Raw genomic sequence first — 8703 nt, 5'->3', positions numbered from 1 at the left:
TGTAGGGATAAGTCCCACCCCTTAGGGGGCGTGTTCGCCTCAGGCTAAAGTTCTCCTATAAAATTGGTGAGCGTGCTCCCAGCGCTCTCTTCTGCTTTCCTGGTCTCCGCAGGAACAGTGGTTCTGTAAGTCTATTCCTCCATTAAAGCTGTCTATATTTTGACAATCTGTCTGCATTCGCTTACGCCGTTACATTTTGTCACTGGGATTCTCAACCACTTGACAATTTTACTTTAAAGAATCTCTTTCCATGTTAAACTATATTAAGCCTTATTACTTATAATTGTGGGTGCCAAAAGACTGTGATGTCTTTAACCACCATCTATATTATCAGTCTCATGGAAGCTGCATTTCTAGGTTATAGAAATGCTATAAAGGGATTGACTAGTTGTCCCAGTTAGGGTTTTCATTGCTGTGAAGAGTCACGATGACCATGGTAACTCTAATAAAGAAAACACTTCATTGGGGTGGCTTCCTTACATTTTCAGAGGTCCAGCCTATTATTACGGGAGCTTGGAGCATACAGGCAGATGTGGTGCAGGGTGCCTGTTACACCCTGCAGGCAACAGGAAGTAGAATGGCACTCTGGGTAGTATCCTGAGTTTAGTAAACATCTAATCCCACCACAACAGTAACACACTTCCTCAAGTAAGGTCATACCTCCTAACAGTGCCAAGAAAAAGAAAAAAAAGATTGTAAACAGCTGATACTATTCAGCTTCGGGTTCTCTTCTTTCTCAAAGATTTTTTTTTATTATTTCTGTTCTGGGTAAACCGAGTCAATATTATTCAAGAAAGAAAACTAGTAGAGAGGTTAATGTATATGCTTTGAGAATAAACTGGCAGTTAAGATCTGGAGAGATTTCTTAGTGATTAGAAGCACTTCTGGCAGAGGAATGGGCTTCAGTCACAGCACACACACAGCAGCACAGCAGTTCACAACTGACTGTAACTCTAGTTCCAGGGGATCTCACACCATCTTCTGCCTCTGTAAGCATTGCATGTGTATAGTACACATATATACATCCAGAAAAAAAATCCATACACTTAAAAAAAAACCTTTAAAGGGAATGAAATGATACTCACATGGAAAGCAATCAATATCAACTGATGAATGAGAGCTGTGTGTTAGTCAACCTGTGTTCACATTTACTAACTCTGCAAGTCATAATTGCTTTCCAGAAGCAAAACACACCCGTGTTCCTATGATCCTTGTCTTAATGCTAATCAGGGGGAAATCCTGACTCAAGTGGCAATCTCCTTGGAGATGAGAAGCTTAAGTTTCAGAAAACTTACACCTGTGGATGAGAAGGCTGCATTGATACCAAGTTGGACTGAAAGGCAGCCTAGAGGACAGCAAATAGTCATCTAGGGAACAACCTCCTTCACCTTCTGAGTTGTAGACATCATCTATTTGGATTGAGAACAAATGAATGTCTTCTGGAGCTTATGTAGTATCATCTGCACTGCACAAATGAGAGAATTGATGACAAAAATCATTCATCAGTGACAACATATAAAACATTATTTTAATTCTCTTAAAATCAGAAGGTTTAGGTCAAAAGAGTTAATGGCTTCGATGAAAAGAAAAAGGTTATGTATGTATGTATGTATGTATGTATGTATGTATGTATACACTTGACTTCATTTCAAGGATTTTTTTTTTCCCTTTTAAAATTTTTTTCCCTTTTTTGCTCAGTTCTTTCTTAGAGTGAGATACAGCCAGCTGGCTCATTCACTATTGCTTCGTGTAGGGTCCAGTGCCGGGTAAGACCACCGATATCTTTCCTCCCTCAGTAGCCTGTATAACATGGTCTGGTGCTATAAAAGCAGGGAGAGTTTCCTAGTCCAACCCAGGTATTTTTTTCTCTTTGTCCTGCACAACCAGAGTGTGTGGCGTAATATTTTTCTTGCATTACTGTTCTCTATTTCCTCTTTCTGCTTCACTGAGTTTCCATCCATTGAATAGGGTTCCTATAAATACACCAACGAAAACTTGATTTTTTTTCTAAAGAAAAAAAAATGTAATGCTTCAGTCCTTCCTCATTAAAAATTTTCCTGAGATCTTTGACCAGACTGTCCCTTCATAACGGTTCATGGGAAGTGAGAAAACCCTATCCCAGTTGCTGCACCATTATTAATATGAGGGGAACTCTGAGGAAGAAGCAACGAGGTAGTTATTTTTCCAGGTTGGATTATTTGTTGGTGGTGTCATGGTAAAGGTGATAAATGAAACAGAAGTTCCCCTTCTCTTATGCTGGTGTCATCAATAAAGTACCTGTGATAACACAGGGGAAAGCAGAATCACTCTTGGGGTTCTTAAAAAGTATTTTAAAAAAAAAGAATTTTAAAGTGGACACAGGAAGCTCAACTACAATTTTATTTAAGTTTGAAAGGAAAAACCCCAGGGTGGGCAAGCTGAAAATCTCAGCAGCTGCCTGGAGGAGAACAGGGGAGAGAAGGGAGAGAAGGCATTCCATTTAAGCCGGTATAGAAGCCAGACAGATGTGGGGCAAGCAGCTGCACCAATGAAAGAGGAGCTTTAAGGATAAGGGAAGCCCAAAATATCAGAAGCAGAATAGTTATATTCTACCCAACACCTGAAAGAGAGAGAGCAGAAAAAAAAAGTTTTAAAATAATAATAACTAAAGGGAAGTTACGCCATTCTGAATCAGGCAGATCCAGGGCAAACCTCGTGATAGTTTGTAGGGATTACACAATGGATGCTGATTCTGGGAAGTACAGTATTCCATTACAGGACTCATTATCCCACCTGCCTCTTCAGAATGGCCAAGGTGAGGTCCCTTCCTAGGGGTCCCAGTTAGAATGATGAGCTTGACCTACACCAGAAATTCTGTTCTTGATCAGAAGTTCCTTTTTTCGTTCTTTAAAGAGTCTTTATTGCTGCTTTAACAGTCTGATTTTGTCATAGGTGCAAATCTGTCATTTAATCGGCAGTTCATGGCACCAATGTATATAAAATTCTCTCTTCTATCTTACATATAAATTTAGAGAAAGTGCTATTCCAATATAATTGTTTAGGACATTGAAAAGCTATTTCTTAGTCTGAACTATAGCGTGCACCAAGTTTTAAACAGCAGAAGAATCTCCTTTACTTTAAACTAGAATAACTTGACAGTGACATTGAAACTGAAATTTTTTGGCCATTTTGGGATTCGGGGACGGGAGTTTTCTGATGAAAAGAACTTGAAACTGAACCCTAAGTTGATGCAGAGTGACACAGTCTCCCTGACATCTCTGGTACCAGCAAACAACCATCACAAGCTCAGTATGCTCAACAAGAACATGCCAGGAGCCAGTCCACAAAAATAAGCAGGTGCCTTCAAATGAGCAGTGGCCAATATTGCTTTTGAGAATTAAGAAACCTTATCTGTATTCAGCTAACCAATTATGCAGCCAACTATACATTGGGGAAATTAAATCTTGGAGCAAAAGATTTCATTACATCCATAGCCACAAATATTGTTCTTGGATATAAACTTCCCAGCTCACTTGACCCAGTGACCTTTTATTTCGATTTATCTAATAGATTTATAATATGTTCTGGGAAGAAGTCTTCTTTTTCTTAAATTGCTCTTTCAAGTTCTTGAATATCACATGAATGTTCAGTCCTTCTGAGAAGTCAAATACTCCAAATATTCTGTGAAATTAGCTTCAGCCCTGCTTCATACATGGGGAGCCCTGCAGACAATCTTTGATGGAGGTACACACAGGATTAATCCAGTTGATTCTGATAATGTGATTTTTCTTTCTGTTTGATGCTTTTGAACTATGAGAACTAAGCCAATTTTCAATTAATCTTAATTTCCAGTACCTAGCAAAGGGTTCAATACATAATAAATTTTAATTTCAGTAACTCGGAGAAACAAGATTAACTTGTCTCAGTGTTTTGAAATAAGTGATGCATTTTCCAGCAAAAGTAGAGGAATATGATTTAGGTAAAGTTGGGGTCAATGCCAAAAGCAAAAAAAAAAGGTATATTATTGCTATTATGTTATTTTTGCTATAGTGCATGAAATATTTGTTATATTATTGTTGAACTAAGGAACAATAACTATGAAGAAAAATATTACAACTAATATTAAAGTGAAAGTAAATACATCTACAGCTGCAATAACAGATGATAGATATTTCCATATGAATGGCTAAAGCATGAGTCCCTAGATTCAATGCTCAGTCTAACAAAAACAAAGTCTGTTCTACCCATTTCACTCCCTTGTTAGAAAACCAGCTACTTCAGTATTTATTCACCAATGCAATTCTTTACATCTCTCATACAAACATTTATTGTTCTTTAATGAAGTCATTTATAAAAAATAGTTGTATTTTACTCATAAGGCCACTGTGTTAATTATTACTGCAGCTCTCAACTATTGTAACTTATTATTTTCTTGCATCAATCTCTATAACTTCTGGTGGTTCTGTTTCTTCACAGAACTCAGCATAAGATCTAGCTGCTAGAACTGAAGAAGTTTTTAAAGCTGTAAGAAGTCTGTTCACAAGGCTCCTGTGGATGTGAAGGAGAGTATGGGATACAAGAAGGTATGGATTTGACTTATGGTTAAAAACTACAATTCTGGGATGTAGTCGATCCTTTTATTTCCTTCCTTCTCCTCTTTTCTCCCATCCTTTCTTCCTTTGCCTGCTCAGCCATCTTACCTGCTTGTAGCCTTTCTTTTCTTCTGAGTACTAAAATAGACCCTCATATCCTTACCATTTATTTGATACAAAGGTCTTCTGTGTGATACTCTGGAATAAATAATATAATGAATTTATTAGAAATGTGATTTTTTTCTCTCACTAAAATTGGACTTAGAGGATGGGAAGCTCTCTTTCATCATTATTTCTGACATTCATTTTCATTGCGGGATATTACAATCGTTCTCATTCTGCAGTCAGACTTTTTTGGACAGAGACACATTATGTATGCATTAAAATCCTCAGTGAGCAGGTATTGAGTGCTTGGCACCCATCTGAAATCAGGATCAGGAGAAGAACCTGGCATCGTGTTATGTTAGAAAAGGTGAATTAATAGATGATTTTTATTAGTTCACTATTTTTTAAAAATAAAGACATGTATAGAATGGATAGACTTGTGAGTTTATTAGTTTTTCCCCTAAAAAAAGTTAAATATGCAAGTCCTTTGTTCCTTCTTTATTCTGAAAAGAAGCCGAAATGGTTGCTTACTAGGTATACTGAATACAGAACTCCTGTGTCTTGCTACATTTGTATATTTCAGTTTCCTAACTCATGTGCCACATTTCAGCTTCTTGATAATTCCTGTGCAAATCAATGCTTTTGAATATCTGCTATCTACTATCTATCTATCTATCTATCTATCTATCTATCTATCTATCTCCATCTCTTGGTTTTTGTTTTTGAACAAAACTGCATGTAGGCCAGGCTATTCTCAAACTCACTATGAAGCCAAGACTTGCCTTCAATTGTTGATCCTCCAGTCACCAGAGCAATTATTCACAGTCATGAACAGTTACATTTCTGTATCTGGAATATGACAAGTAATTATGCAAATTTCAATTGAACATATCTCTGTATTACCATAGTTCAAAATAACTGGATACAGTCATATGAAACACACATATGATAAAAAAGAGAAGAAATATGGCAAAAAATGTTTTTACTTAAATATCTCTGATGAACTTCTTATCAAAAATTCTTTTTTCCAAAAGTGCTACCTTCACTTTTTATCTTCATTGTAATCTGCAATTTTAAATTTAAATGATTTTGTCAGTAATTTTAATGATTATGGACAATAACTTATACTTAAAGCCCAACCATGATTACTCAAAGGATGCTTCCTTTTTAATAAGGAATTAAATCAGTGCAAGGAATGGTGGCTCAAGCTTGTAATTCTTGACCTCGGGAATCTGCAATGAGTAGACTGCTATGAGTTTGGGTTAACCTGGACTGCGAAACAGGTTCCAAGCCAGCCTGAGCTGCAGAGCTAAACCCTGTTTGAAAACATGTGCGTGTGTGTGTGTGTGTATTTGTTTGTATGTATACACAAATAGAAATTAGATTATGTAGAATTAAAAAAACAAATTGATGATTAGCAACATCACCTTCCAATTCAATTTCTGCAACAGCAACGTAATTTCAGATTATTAAGAGAGATTCTTCGTAAAGCCAAGGACTTGCTGATTTTTATTTCAGATGAACTGCCTTGACTAAACAGAGCATGATAACATTTTGGAAGTGCAAAGGAAAGTTCTATTATCTTGATTGTGGTGATTGTTACATGACTGACTATTCGTTCAATTTTATGCAGCTGCATTCCATCAGAGAAGAATTTTGCTGCATATGTTATTGCTCAAGAAACCATTATTACAAGTCTGCATGTATGAAATTTTCAAAGAATAAATAAAAAATTCAGAAGAAGATAAAATGGGTACTTTGATGATAGCCATTTCAATATCTCACCCTATTCTTGCATTTTCTCTCTGGTTGTTGCTCTGATGGTTTCCTCGACACTAGAGCTTTGAAGACAAGGCTGATTGTAATATCGTTATTCTAAGAGACCATTTAGTATTTATTAACTCACATTTCACTTGGCAACTCACTATCATTTTAACAGTGTGCAAGGGAAGGGAAATCGCATGCCTGTCTTTGCCTCTACCTCTCACTCTATAATGTCTTCAGTGGTCCACAGATTCCTGGATGCCATCTTTACTTTCTTTCCAATATGATTAGACAGTGAAGATTCCTAAACTGTGTGAATGGATCCATAACAACAGTTTCTTAGGGTGAAATCAGAAACAAATCATTAATTCTTTCCTATGACCCAAATCCCTACACTAAGACACAGAAGATCATGACTCGTAAGTCATATCTAGACCACTGTCTGTGTCTTTGGACTTTTTTTGGATAATGGTAAAATAGGTGTTATATATAATTTGCTGAGCTGGTTATGCCATACACACAACACATGAATGCTCAAGGTAGGCTTGTGATTAGAAATCCAATCTTATAAATCTTTCAAGAGCTTTTTTTTTTTTTTTTTTTTTTTAGCTTGAAGACAGTTGGAGTTTCAGAGAATGAATAACGAGACAGGAAAGGTGAAGATCTGGAGAGTAGCCAGAATGAGAGAGTTGCATATGAGAAAGAGAGATCATTGCTGCTACAGGCAACACTAGTAGCTAAAACAGGGCTGCACTCATGCAGATGTGTCTGCTTACCCCTGAGTTGCCCAGTCTCTCGATGATGCAGGAATTTCTTTCCATTAGTCGACCACTATCTCCATTGCATCTGCTCTAGCCATATACTAATGTCTTTTCACTTTATTTGTAACACACAAATGTCACTCTACCTTAGGGCTTTGGTCTTGCAGATTCTTTCATTTAGAATATCCTCTCATGGATCTTTAAATGATTGACTCCATCTCTTTGTGTGGCCTCTGTTTAAATGTCATGCCCTCAGCGAAGAAGCTTACTGCCAACTAAATATCTCAAAGAGATAACTTCTTAATTGTGCAGCTTGTGATTCATCCTGAGTAAAAAGGCAGAGCTAAAATTGCTTAGACATGTTTATATATTGTATTTTTTTCAGGACAATTATTACCAGGTAAAGAGGGAAATTCACTGCTAGTGCTTTTTGTACTAATTTACTGAACTAGTAAAACTGCTGCCATTCCCTCCATATTAAGCATACAGGATCTATAAAGGAAAAACATCAAGAAAGAGATAAAAGTCTGTTAAAAATCCCTGGATAACATATGGAGCTATTTTGAACCACTGCATGTGGGAGGGGTAGCCGCTTTGGCCTGAGGGAGAAGACAGGCATTAATGTGGGAGGATTGGAAAAGAAAAATATCAGAGTCCAAGCAGAACTACCCATTTATAGCTGATGGCTCCAAGCTTGTACCAAGGTACCACAAGGTAATATATAAGCTGTGTTTCCAGTAGTTTATCTCTATAAGCAATTGATATTCCCAGGGAGGAGAAACTCAGAATAGAATAATAGAAAATCTGAGAAAAAAACTTGCTTAAAGAAAAAGACAGCATAATTGATTATAGATTAATAATATCAATAGTTTTGAACTGACCGAGTATTTATATGCATATATAAATACTACAAGGAATAAAACATTTTTTTTTATTGATAAATGAGAAGGTCTGGAGAGATGGCTCAGCAGCCAAGAGTGATTGGATCTTGTGCAGGGAACCAGAGTTCTCTTCCTAACACCCACATCAGGTGGATCGAAACCAGCTGATAGACTCCAGCTCCAGATAGACTGGTGCCCTCTTCTGGCCCCCACAGACACCCAAATAAACAAGGCCTACCCATATGGTCAGACACACATATAGACACATAAAATTTTCAAAATAAAAAGGAGGGGCAGTAGAGGTGATTCAGAGGTTAAAAGCACTAGCAGGACCCAGGTTCACTGGCCAGCAGCCACAGGACAGCACACTGCCTGAAACTACAATCCAAGAAGTTTTGGTAACCTCTTCTAGTCTTCATGGGAACTACATGCACATATTTCACTGACATGCATGTGTGCAAAACTAAATTAAAAAATAAAACAATAGAAATGACAATGTGGAAAGAACTAGGTAAGTATATTAATTTTATTTATATATATATAATATATATACTTAGTATATATAATACTTATTTGTATAAGTATATATACCTACTTTATATATATTTATACACACAGACA

The sequence above is a fragment of the Alexandromys fortis genome, unplaced genomic scaffold (genome assembly GCF_014885135.2).
Source record: "Alexandromys fortis isolate MF-2015 unplaced genomic scaffold, M_Fortis_MF-2015_v1.1 scaffold_1, whole genome shotgun sequence".
Lineage (NCBI taxonomy): Eukaryota > Metazoa > Chordata > Mammalia > Rodentia > Cricetidae > Alexandromys > Alexandromys fortis.
Note: the sequence above shows the minus strand (reverse complement) of the source record.